The 8,394-nt window shown below is 44.0% G+C and overlaps 1 protein-coding gene across 1 annotated transcript in view; it reads right to left on the bottom strand.

Moving 5' to 3' along the window:
• PARD3B (par-3 family cell polarity regulator beta) overlaps positions 1–8,394 on the bottom strand; it is a 536,941-nt gene that overhangs the window by 498,971 nt on the left and 29,576 nt on the right. The gene's annotated exons all lie outside the window — the stretch shown is intronic.

Raw genomic sequence — 8,394 nt, 5'->3', positions numbered from 1 at the left:
AGTACCATACCTATCAAACTAAACACAGCCTGCCAGCCTCAGTGTAACAGCTCTTCAACAGTCTCGCATTGGTGCTGAATTATAACTTGTTTTTCTACAGCCTCATACTTGCTTCTGTCTTTCTAGCTATGATGCTGTTTGTCCTTTGTGTAAGCACCAGCCTTTTTTTTTAAACAATATGAATGGGGAACAATATACCGCCAGCTAAAATGGTTGCCTTTCCACACTCACTCACCGCAGGAACTCTTTAATCAGTAGTGTCAGCCAGGGACAGAAATCTCATACTTGAGAGATAACAGTTATTTGCTGGCAACTTCTTGTATGATAAGCCCAACAACTGGGTGATTACACAGTTCCTCAAATAACACAAGAAAATGATGCACCACATTTCCAAAAGTACATGTTGCAGCATCTGGAAAATTCATAAGAATTTTGTCACGTTTTTTTCTCCTCCTGTTTTTTTTTTTTTTCTGTGCTCTGAAATCTGAATGTAATTTTGACATTTTTGAGCAATCCAACAGCTTTTCTGCAACAAAAGGCTCCATAAAGAGTATTAAGTCAATGCTAGAGACAAAGTGCAACTGATTAATGGGAGACAGTTTCTGGCATAACTAGGCTGCTTAAGGTCATAGCTAAACACTTTTTCATAGCTGCTTCATCCACTGAATTGCACTCGCATGGTTGCATTGCTAGTTGAAAGGGAAATGAGCAAGTACATGTTGGTTGACTAAATTATTAAAATACATAAGTTGGAGCAAAGCTATTTCTGTGAAAACCCTGCTAATGAAGGGAGACAATGCCTTCGCAGCAGTGAAATCAGTTTAAAGTAAACAGGTGTGAGAAAATGGCATTTCTAAGCACTGACAGTGTGTTTCTAAGGTGCAGGGGAGACATCTGCGAAGTAATAAGGTTAGTTTGCATCTGGGTGATGCACCTTTATAGCTAGGTGGAGGTATTCGGTCTGGTTTAAATGCAGATCTGTGTTTCCAGCTATGCTTGGGGTACAAGACCAGCCCAGGACATGATTATAGGCTTGTGATACAACAGCTACAGACACATAAGAAGGAGTATCTGCCATGCTGGTGCATACTCCCAGGTGTTGGGTTTTACTGGCTGCTAAGCTAGGCAGCTGCTGGGCAGGTCCTTATTGGCAAAGGAGAGCATCTGCCTTCTCCCTTTCCCTGCAACTCCATGTTGGGTACAGCAGTCTGGAGAACCACAGGAGCTGCAGGGTCCCAGAGTGTGGAGAAAAGCCATGCTACTGCTTAGTGAACCGCAAAAGACAGGTAAAACCGTGGGTGAAAAGAGTGCTAGACAGGAGTCAGAAGTAGATTTGGCATTTCATCAGTGAGACCTGATGGGCTTGTGGTTCAGGTCTACAAACATCTGAGATATTCTTGAGATTTCTATCCCAGTCACAGTATTTTGTGGTATTTGTGCCCCCTTTGGGTGGCACAAATGGGTGGGTCTTTTGAGCTGAAATCTTGCTCGAGAAGCTTTTGGATTATTTTTGGCAATTATCTCCCTGATAATCAAAGGACTTAGAGCTTTTCTGTCTCTGTATCCAAATCCAAAGTTGTTTTCAGAAAGGGGTAATTAAACCTAAACACCCTTAGGTTCTTAACCTGCCATGATGTGAGTAGGGGTCTGCATTTGTGGTTGTGGTCTTTCACTCTGTGTCTGGGGTAAGGAGTGCAGGCTGAGATTTCTAGCACCGGGCTGCACTCAAGAGAGGGGAAAGCCATCTGGATTATTCTGCTTTCTCTTCCCTCCTATCAGGTATTTGTTTTTCTCTTGGAATAGCAACAGCAAGTGCTGCTTTTGTGCTTGCACTACAAGTGAAGGAGAGACAGACCTACTAGCCTGCTGAATTTCACGGTACCCTGTTGGTTTGCACTTGTGGGAAGGCAGAATAGACAACATTAATGGAGCTCAGATTCTCTCATCTTCACCTTACTCCATCTCTGAAATTCAAGGTGGACATTCCCTTTCCTTCCACTTAAAATTTACTGGTTCTTCCTCTTCCTTCTCTATTACTCTTACTTTCCTCTTCTTCCTTTCTCTCAAGCTAGATGCTGTACAACAAACTCAGGAAGGACTGAGTGTTATTTCTGATGTTTATAGGACAATTGGCCACACTAATGCTTCCTGTATAAGCTGAAATCGGGCACTTCTCCAAGACAGCACGTAATGCAAACATAGCCTGGAAACTTTTTCAATAGCTCCAGCTAGAATCTGACTTTCTCTCTCTCTCTGAAGGTTGATCTTAGGGATCTTCATATGCAGCCTTCAGGTTTTAGGCCACAGGTAGCTTAAAAGGAAAATAAGTCTGGAGATTGCCTGTGGAGATTAAAAAGGTTGCTTCTGGCTTCAGACAACCACTATTCTTTATAAGTTTTTTTGAAACAGTAAATCTGCATTTACTCAAACTGGGTGAAGTAGACAGCTGGCACTTTCGGATTCCAAGACAAACAGATCCTGTGGATTTTGCTGGCTGAAAAGAAGTTAATACTCCAGAAGTGGAAATCCACATGGTTCCCAACAATGAGACTGGTATCACCCAAGCAACAAGATTTCAAGTGTACGGTGTGTTTGGCTGGCAGAGTCTGAGCTCAGTTAGGTTAGTGCTCATGTAAATTGATTTATTTTAGACTGGTTATCTGGGACCAAAATTCAACCTACTGACATCTTGTAAGGCAAATATTTTTCCTCCTTTCCATATATAGCTACTTACTGTCTTATGTTGCTTTATATGCTAGATGTTCTCAATAGTGATTTTCAGAGGTTTTCCTTCAGAAGGAGACTTGCCCATAGCAATGTATTTTGAAACAGTATATGAGGTTAGCAAATAAGAAATTCAGTAAGAAAAATATCTGCTTGGCACACATCTTACCATTTCCAATAATGATTTTCATTAAAAAACCCTACAGTAACAGACAACCTCCACTATAAAGCAACTTACTCCTTAATAAATAAGACTCAGAATGTGACTGAAATCTACATCATTTCTCAATTTCTCACAGTCCCTCTCCATCTGTTTGCCTCTTGTCTCCTGAAGGCCAATATCTTTGCTTTGTTTGAACATTGTTCAAGCTTCTTTAACTTGGTTGGGGATTGCTAGGTGCTATGCAATATCAATTAAAAACGATTATCTTGCAGTGTACGGTTTGATTAATGCTTATGATTCTCTGGGGGAAAGACTAAATTCCTTCATAAGAGCCTCCAAGTTGATTCTCACCAATTCCACAGAAAATGGAATAGTTAACACTGCTCCTCGAGCTGACATATGGGGGAGTAATACGAGTTTGGAAATGAGCTGGAAAGTAGGCTGGGAATATTCCTCTGTTTCTACGCCAGTTTTTCCAATTTCTGTGCACATTTCCTCCTCTGCATTAACATGGTGTAATTAGGACCTATTCTGAGGGCCATTCATGGAGAGAACGAGTCTGTCATTAGTGGAAGCATTATGTTGACAAATGGTTTATATTGGAAGAGCAGTGCTTCCCTTTACCAGAGAAACCACTCTGTAGTCACAAGAAGAGCTGTGTTTCACTTGGCATGTTATCTTCTGTCTTTAGTGGACAGCCTCCAAAGTGGCATAGTGTAGCAGAAAAGGTTGTGTTATCATGTGTCCCATTCTTCTCGGGTGATACACAATTTCTCAAATGCATGAAAGTGAGCTTGCCTTGCATTGTTGTCAGGTGTCATCACTGTTCCTGGGACTTCGTATTAAACATATGCTAACAGTGCATAGGGCTTTCACCAAACAGGTAATTTGAAGTGCCTGAAGGCTGTGGTGATGGTATTGTTACTGTCACAAAAACTGCAGAGCCTGCTACTTCTGTGACAGTAGTGGAGCCATGTGATGAACTACAGAGCAAGCTACCAACTGGCTTCTTATCTGGCTCTGTAGTTTGCTGCTGAATGGCTTACGTCTTTTACAATGTTATGGCTAGCAGCCTGCAGGGTCGCCACAACAGGTGTGAGCTAAGCAGAATGCTGATCTTGTTCTGCTACGAGGGCTGTGATGTGCTGTGGAGTAGCGAGCAGATAAATAACCCTGCTTGGAGTTACAGGAGGGTAAGGAGTTGCAGGAGTACATCAGTAATGGCATCCGGTTTCCTCATTTGCCAAGGAAACTGGAATCGGCATGCCTTCAGTCACAGAAGTGTAAATAGTGGGCTAATCCAGCTAGGGATGGTGACAATTGTCTTCAGGAATGATGGCCGTCATGGGCTGTGGCACATGTTCCCTCTTCTCCCTGCCTGTGTTCCCTGCTCCTCCAGTGTGACGGGGTATGTCCCTCCTTGCATGCCAGCCTCCAGTGGAACAGCTACGACCTTTGCTTGCTGCTGCTGCCTTCCCTGGCAATTGCTCCCCAAGTATGCTGGAAGAGCAGCACAAGGACTCCCCTGCCCTCGAGGCCTTTGCTGCACACAATTTGCCCTGCAACCTAGCCTGTGGCTGAAAGAGCTGCTTTTTCAACATGACAGACTTGTTTTGTTGCCACTGCTTCTCTGTTGACATGTGTCAGACAGAAGAGCTAGCTATCTTCTCTCAATAGCCTTTTGTGGCTCTTCCGCCCCTTTTTGTTGTGAAAAAATCCCTAAATCCATTTCACTTCATCTGCCTGCAAGAAAGCATCTTGCTTTAACCCTCTGCTGGCTTTTTATCAATGTGCAGTCTCAGTACTGAGTGGTACCTCTTCACGGAAGTGGCAGCTGTGTCCCTCCTTGTAGGTCTGTCGCTGCCCTGGTCTGCGCCTTTCTATGAAATGCTTTCAGAATCCCACTTTCCTGGCACTTACGCCTCAATTTGTGCAGAGTGGAATTGCACCAAGGCCTGTGAGTGAGAGATGCAACAGCAGAAGGCAAAGCTGGGAGTAGTGGGAGCAGGTGTCTGGCACCTCGTAGAGTTGGAGCTAGTTCCCTGACATTTAGAAGGGATAATGGCTGCGCTGTTCCATGCCAAGAATTGGGAGCATGGGATTTATCCAGCCTATGCCCACCTACTTTCTGCATGTGGACATTTGTTCTCCCACCCACCTAATTAGGAAAATAGAGTGTAGAAAATGAAGGGGCGGATTTGTTATTTTGTTGTGGCTGTCTGAAAGCAAAGTTTGCTTTGCAGCCTCACATTACAGTCCATGGAGGGACAGTATTGTCTCCAAACCTGGCATTAGTGCTGGCTTTCCGCAGGAAGTCTAATGGGAGGCGAAGCTACACCACAGATTGCCACTGCAGCCAGGGAAAGGATCAGAATCACTGGAACAAGCCTCCATCCCAAGAGTGAATGCTTGGGAGAAGACTGCCATTGGAGACGGGCACTAATAACCTCTGGGTGATCAGGGAAAATGGACGCTTTGACTGCCAAGTGTTTCAGTAGAAGAAAATAATTCTCAAAGCCAGAGAGTTTCCAACAAACTCTGCCTCAGCTGAGTTAACGTTTAAAATTCAACTTCCCTGAGAAAGTAACCTTAGGTTCCTTCAGACATTTTCCTTCACCAGAACTTCCTTTATTTGCCTATTCTGGTTGGGCCCCAGATAACTTGCTGTATAATAGCAAGGGATTCAGAATGGTTAGAGAGTGTCCAGGGAAAACCCATTCCCGAAATTTATCCAGCCAGCCATTACCCAGTTGCATTCACCCTTAGGTAACTTGTTATGCTCCCCTGGCAAATAGTAAAGAGTGGTTTTGTTTCACCCAAGAGATATTCATCAGTCTGGGCCACAGAACCAAAGAAAAGGGGAGCTGGAAGGGATGCCAAGAAGGCTGTCTCCCACCAAGGGCAGGATTTGCTGTAGCCACATCATTACTGGCAGATGTCAGTCAAATTTACTACATAAAGTCATCAGAAAAAGATGAGAGAGGTGTGGGATAGTGAAAACCTCTGAATGTGACAGAATCCAGATTGCGTACTTCTCAGCCTGAGGATTTGCCCCATCCTTGAACACCCATCACACAGAAACATGCCTCGACTGACAGGCAATGGGGCATTCAGAAGTGGGATGGCTTCGGACCCTCCTCAAGTGTCTGTGTAGGTTTTTGAGTTCAGGAAGACCTCTTACCATGCTGAATGCCATGCCTTCCTAACCCAACATACAAAACACTCAGCGGGGAGCTAGGGTTTAATCCTTGCCTCCATTAGTAGTTAATTTTTTAGGGATGACTTCCCAAAACTGAGGTAAGTTCATGAGCCATTGCTGGGGGACTGTTATACTGGAAACAGCCTCTTATAGCACCTCTGTGATTCTAACCCTTCATTTCTGTTGTTTTTCTTATAAGTCCTTGAAAACAAAATATCCCGTTTTGGCACAGATGAGGCACTTGTTCAACGCAAAGGAAGGATGATGGGTTTAAAAACAAAGGGTATGGTTCAATCCAAGTAAAATAAAATATTTATGCTTTTCTTCTGGTTCAGCTGCTGAGCTAAAAAAATCACTATGTAAGCCTTTGAAAACCACTGGCCATCCCATTAAATTTGTTTCAAGTCTTTGCTCCAATTCCCCTTCCTACTGGTGGTCTTAGAGCTGGTCTTGTCACAGCAGGAGTCTCCTCTCCTCTGCGTGGAGCCTGGCAGAGCTGTCCTGGCTTAGTCATCAGCAAGAAGGAGAAGAGGCAACTTCACTCATCTCTGCTGTTAATCTAGAGTGTTTGTGACAGAGGATGCTTCGTAGCATCTCAGCTTAGTCAGCTTCAGACTATGATTATAAATCTGTGGTGTTTTTTTCCCTTTCGGCTCGGAGGGCTGTGAACAGACAGGTGGAGACCCTTACTAACTGCCTGCTGAGAGCACAGTTACACCAAGCACTGGTAGTTTGGCTGGCAGCATCTCTTCCTCAGCTGCCTTCCAACCCTGAGCATGCGGGGTGGAAGCCATCAGGGTGCGGATGAAAGAATTATTCCTAAAGATTATAATAGTATAAAACTATGTCAACTCTTGTAATTGTTAGGATATATATTCTATTATAAAGTCACAAAGACGCAAGTATTTAGACCTTGTAATAACACAAACCTGGCTGAGGTACCTAGATTCTCTCTGCAGTATCCAGGGAGAAACAGGCATTCAATTTCTCATCCAGGGAGAAACAAAGTGTGATTCACAAAAGCCAGCGAGCTGAAGATAGATGTATGTTGAAAGTTGTGCCCCCTTCTAGAACTGAGATACCACATTCGGCGCTGTCAAATGAGACATCTGCTCACTTAGGCTTCACAAACAGCTGCTCTTTCCCGAAAGTTAGGGCATAAGCTCTTCCTTTCCAGAATACCCTAATTCCAAACCCCTTCTCAGGCAGAATGGTGATATTCCCTACCAACAGCCCTGCCTCTCTCATGAGGAGATTTGAATCCATGTCTCAAATTCAGAGTGAGCTCTAACAGCCAAGGTGTGTGCTACCAAGAGGGTTCAGTTCCCTCTGTGGGAGCTGCCAAAGTTCTCGGGAGCACAGGATTCACCTGGTGTATGAACGGGACACCTGGATTAATCCCTTCTTATGTCTGCCAGTTGTATGTTTTCCAACAACTTCTTAAAATAAAATCTTACATTATATAAAGTCTCCTCCACTGAGGAGGCACTTTTGTTTTCCCCCATGCAAGAGGAAGGCAACTTAGAGCTACTACATCCTGCAGCTGTGTGCGGGAGTGCTCTGAGGTGCTAGGGAGGGTGCTGAAAAATGGAGTATCAAGAGCCGGGGAGAGGAACATGGACACAGAGGGACTTCAGGTGCTTGGTCAGCGTTAAGTCTTTCAGGGGGTCTAGGCCTGGGGGATTTGCGCTCACAAATTGAATGGTGTGATTGAATTGAATGAAAGCAACCAGTCACGAGGAATGCAAAGCTCCTGCTGGCTCCCAGCTGAGGAAGCAGAGCTTTGAATTAATGCTGAAGAGAGCTCTCTTGGAGATATGAGTAACAAGGAACGCGTGGGTACCGAGCATGCCCATGACTTTCCAAATAGTTTGAGCTGAGGGACAGCACAGGAGAAGGCCTTTCCTAATGTTCATCCTCCCCCCTCCTCTGAGATTAAATCCAGCCCGCATGATGTTTGTTGCCAGCAGTTTCCCACTTAGCAATAATCAGGCCATATTGGGGCAAAATATTCAAAATATGTAGCAATGTGGGACTTTGGAAAGCATCAGTGTAAAATTATGCCTTCTGCAAAAGCAAACCAATGGATGCACTGGAACTAAATAGCACCATTTTTAATGAATGAGATCCTAGCTACACTTCTTGCTTGGCATTAGCCTGCCAAAGAGTAAAACTTGTCTTAACATCTTTTTGAAGTGACTCAGTGAATTTTCTAGCTTTTGGATTCAAAGAGCCATTATTAAATCAGGCTATAAATGTTTGAGTAAGGTAACCAACTCCTACTGCAAATGTGCTGAATAACGCAGAT

This window comes from Anser anser, assembly GCF_964211835.1.
Source record: "Anser anser genome assembly, chromosome: 6".
Classification (NCBI taxonomy): domain Eukaryota; kingdom Metazoa; phylum Chordata; class Aves; order Anseriformes; family Anatidae; genus Anser; species Anser anser.
Note: the sequence above shows the minus strand (reverse complement) of the source record. Positions and strands in the feature narration are given on the sequence as shown.